This window comes from Emydura macquarii, unplaced genomic scaffold, assembly GCF_026122565.2.
Source record: "Emydura macquarii macquarii isolate MOO-44397 ecotype Brisbane River unplaced genomic scaffold, CSIRO-AGI_Emac_v2 contig_2680, whole genome shotgun sequence".
Lineage (NCBI taxonomy): Eukaryota > Metazoa > Chordata > Testudines > Chelidae > Emydura > Emydura macquarii.
Genome location: NW_027132817.1, coordinates 2,507,879 through 2,512,909, shown reverse-complemented (window position 1 = coordinate 2,512,909; position 5,031 = coordinate 2,507,879).

Sequence of the window (5,031 nt, the reverse complement as noted above, 5' to 3'; positions counted from 1 at the left end):
ACAATCAAGAAAGAGGACTACTTTGGTTAAAAAAAAAACCATCCAGGTTAAGAGGGGAAGAGAAGGCAGCAATTAGAAAAGAAAAAAAGCAACATATAAAATGGGAAAAAAGAGGAAGTGAATAAGAATCAATATAAATTAGGAGTAATTGAGTGCAGAACATTCATAAGACATCAGAGGAAAAAACTACAGGCTAAAGCAAATAATGAGTTTCAAAATATAGTGGAACAAATGAAATCCTAATAATGGTACAGGCCAATTAGTAGATGGAGATAGTAAAATTGTTACTAATGATTCAGAAATGTTCGATATTTCTTTTCTGTATTTGGAAAGAAAGATGATGTATTCATACCACCTGAAGATGGTAATGTACTTTCCAGTCCAGTAGTAACTATGGATGTTTTTTAAAAAGTCTACTAAGGATAAGCATTTTTAAATCAGTAGGCCTAAATAACTTGCACCCAAGAGTTCTAAAAGAGTTGGTTGAGGAGATCTCTGGCCTACTGATGTTAATTTTTAATAAATCTTGGAAAACTGGAGAAATTCCAGAAGACTGGAAGAATACTAATGTGCCAGTATTAAAAAATGGCAAGCATGATGATCCAGACCAGCCAGCTGGACATCAATCCCAGGCAAAATAATGGAAAAGCTGATAGGGGATTCAATTAATGAAGAACTGTCAATCAGCATGGCTTTATGGAAAATAAACCTGATTTCATTATTTGAGATGATTTCATCATTGTAAATTTGGTTACCAAATGTAACTGCATACAGGTAATACACTTAGACTTTCATAATGTATTTAATTTAGTAATGCAGTACATACTGATTAAAAAATTAGCATGATACACTAGCAATAAAACACATTAAATAGATTAAGAAGTGGCTAAATGACCAATCTAAAAAATCATCAATGGAGAATCATCATCAAATTGGAGTGTCTCCAGTAGGGTACTGCATAGATTGGTACTAGGCCAAACATTGTTCAACATTTTTTTCTATGATCTGAATGTAAATATAAAATCACTGCTGATAAAATTTGTGGATGCCACAAAAACTTATGGAATGATAAATGATAACAGGACAGTCAGATATAATGATCTGGATTTCTTGGTAACCTGGGTCCATTCAAATGAAATGTATATTAATATAGCCAAATGCAAAGTTATGCATCTAAGTACAGGTCATGGGGGACTGTATACTGGAAACAGTGACTCTAAAGGATTTAGGGGCACTAGAGGACAAGCAACTGAATGTAAGTTCCCAGTAGAATGCTATAGTTAGGGTTAATGTGATCCTTGGATGACTAAACAGGGGGAGTAGAGAGGCGATTTTACTTCTGTATATGGCATTGGTGAGTCCACTACAGGAATACTGTGTACAGTTCTGGTGTCCACACTTTAAAAAAGGATATTGAAAAATTGGAGAGGGTGCAGAAAAGAGCCACAAAAATGATTTGAGGGTTGAAGAAAATGCTTTACAGTGAGACTTAAAGCACTCAATTTATTTAGCATATCAAAAAGCAGATTGAGAGATGACTTGATTATAGCATATAATTATCTTTATGGGGAGAAAATACCAGGTACTAAGCGGGTCTTTAATCTAGCAGAGAAAGGCCTAACAAGAATCAATGGCTGGAAGCTGAAGCCAGACAAATTCAAATTAGAAACAAGGCACAATTTTTTAAACAGAGAAAGGGATTAACCGTTGAAACAAATGACCAAGGGAAATCGTGGATTCTCCATTTTTGATCTTCACATCAAGACTGGAGTCCTTTCTGGAAGATATGCTCTAGTCAAACACACGATAGCAGGCTCAGTACAGGAATAACTGATGACATGCAGGAGGTCAGACTAGATGCTCTACTGGTCCTTTCTGTCCTTAAACTATGGTTACTGTCTGAAGAAATGGATTAGAGTCTACGTGTCAAAGGAAGGCGAAGAAAAACCCCTACTCAGCTAGGCTATTTGTGTAGTAATATAGTGAAAGAGGATGTCATCTTGACTCACCAGGTGATGAATTTGTGCCCACAGCATGAGGTTCTACTAGTAATTTCTACCAGAGCATTATAAGAGCTGATACTGTGTTTATACAGAAGTCTCTAATCCTTTTGTTGCTGTGGTATGTCTCAAAAGTCTGCAGTAGTGAGTTCTACAGAGTAATTACATGTTGTATGAACATATTTCATTTCATCTGTATTAAATTAGTTGCCTTTTTAATCCAATGTCCCATTGTTCTTGTATTATGAGAAAGAGTAAATAGAAGTATAAAAGCGGCCTCTCAAGCATTTATTTCATTTTACTGACTTTACTCTTCCTCTGCTCTCCCTAAGCAGAAGCCCTCTACCCTCCATGTTTCTTAAACATAGTCCATATTATAGCTTGTGTGTCATATGGTCTTTCTCCGGCAGTTAAGAGAGGAAATTTTTAAAACTGTGTGTGATAGGTAAGGCAATTTTCTGCAATATCCTTGAAAAACCTTATTTAATTAAGTGAAAGTAGCAAAAGCTATGTATTATTGTTGAATTGTATGGTGGGAAAATCTGACCATTGTAAACCCTGGGAAGTGCTATAAACTGCAAGGATTATTTGAAACAATGAATGAACATCAGAAGCATACACTCTGTAACAATATCACTGGCTTTATTTTTTTTAACATTATGCATAACTTTAAAGAGGGCAAGACAGTCCCTTTTATTTCCTTCCTCTATCAACTGGTTGGATTGTCTACATTGGCCTACTACTGGATTAGGAGAACTCGCATTTGTTTACTTTATGTAGATTTTTTAAAAAGACACCGATTCAAGGCTCTGTGTGTCTTAATGTAATTAATTACACAATAAATACAAATAAATTAGACATTGAAATCAATTTCACAGGAACTTGGCTGGCCAGTCAGCCAGCCTTACCCCCTTCATCATCTAAATACCACCACCCGCTCTATACTTCTCCAGGGACCCTGTCAAACAAGTTTTTTATGCAGTATGCAGAAGCAAGTTCCAGGGGCTCATAGCAAGTCACTTAGCAGGAGAAAAAAAATATGTTTTTCTTTGGAAGCAAACACACATCTTCAGGTAGGATATCTTGTATAATCTCATTTACAAAAAATTCAGATGACATCTCATCTCATTCCAAGGAAATCAGAAGTATAGAAATACTTCACTATGCTTTTTTAATTATTATGTTTCCTGTATTATTCTTTAAAATGCAAGCAGGCTTAGTAAAGAGAACATTGCCTAGTTTAGCCATTGTCATTTTCCTTTTCTTCTGATTCTCTTTTAAAAGATACTTGCTTCTGGCTGCTCTCTGTGGTAGGGCTATATTTAGTCTGGATTAAGTGAGTGAAAGACAAACCCCTGTTCATTTATAAAAGTGGAAAAATTAGGGAGTTTAGAGAAGAGCCCCAAGAATGATTAAAGGATTGGAAAATGTGTTATAGTGATAGACTCAAGGAGCTCAATCTATTTAGCTTAACAAAGAGAAGATTAAGGGGTAAGAATTACAGTCTATATGTACCTACATGGGATGCAAACATTTAATAATGAGCTCGTCAATGTAGCAGAGAAAAGTATAACACTATCCAATAGCTGGAAGTTGAAGCTAGGACAATTCAGAATGGAAATAAGGTGAGAAATAACAGTGAGAATAATTAACTATTGGAACAACTTACCAAGGGTCATGGTGGATTCTCAATCACTGACAATTTTAAAATCAAGATTGGATGTTTTTCTAAAAGATCTGTTCTAGGAATTATTTTGGGGACATTCTCTGGCTGTTGTTACACAGGAGGTCAGACCAGATGATCACAATAGTCCCTTCTGGCCTTGGAACCTATGAATCTATAACAAACCTCTTTCACAGGGTGGAGCCTACAGCTTTCTGTATAGCTCTGACACTGAGTTTAGGAAGTGTGGGACTAACTCCGGAGAAAGAAGAGCTGGAAAGACACCAACTAGGCAATTAAAGATTCATTAAACCATTTTAATTGTATCTAATAGATTGTATCTTTTCACTGTGATATGTGATACGGTGTTGTCCTTGTGAGAAAAACCATCAGCTGTGTATTATACCAATAAGTGGGGTTAAAGAACTAAGTTCCTTTGTATTTCATTCCCCACCTCAAACTAGTGCTATACAGAGACATTATAGAATATTTTACAAGTCTTTACATATGTCCTTCCTGATGGACATTTAAAAAAAAATTATCTACAGAATGAATTACAAACATTAAGATGTCAGTGTGTAAAACAGATGAATTATATTAACTTATCTTTAAGTGAACTTCTGGGAACGAACCTATGTGCTGCAGAACATCATTAGCAGTGGGTTTAGTGCCTCTTACTAAACTATTGTTACACTAAACCAAACTTCAGAACGAAAGCATTCAACAAACACTCCTTGAAGCTTTTGATTTTTCTTGTTATTAAAATTTAATTTAATAATCAACTTCACCCAGTGTTTGACATTATGAAACAGGATGTATGAATAGGAAAATCTATGTGTAAGTAAGCTTACTCCTTTATAATGGAAACATCAGTGATCAACATGAAAAAAAGAATTGTGTTTTGGGAAAACAAGCAATTTACATTGACTTTAATGAGAACAGCATCTGCTTACATCAGTACTGAATATTATCCATTTTAAAATGTTTGTAGATTCAGCTATTTCACTTTGTTATGTTTCATCAAGGATTAAAAGAAAGTAAAAGTATCTTGGATTTGCAGCACATGAAAGCAGTTCAGTGTAATTTCTCTTATAAATTACTCTGAAATCATTAGCCCACAGCTACCCCAAACTGAGCATAAGTTAATAAACAAGGAAAAGGCAGCAGCATCCAGTGAACAGAGCATGGAACTGTGACTCAGGAGACCAGCATTCTATTCCCAGCCTGCTGTGTGACCTTGTGCAAGTTATTTCACCACAATGTCTGTAAAATGGGGACAGTACATATCCTCTTCTGTAAAGCATCTTGACCTACAGTGCCAAGTACTAATTATCACTAACAAAATTACTCATTACTGCAAATAGAGTG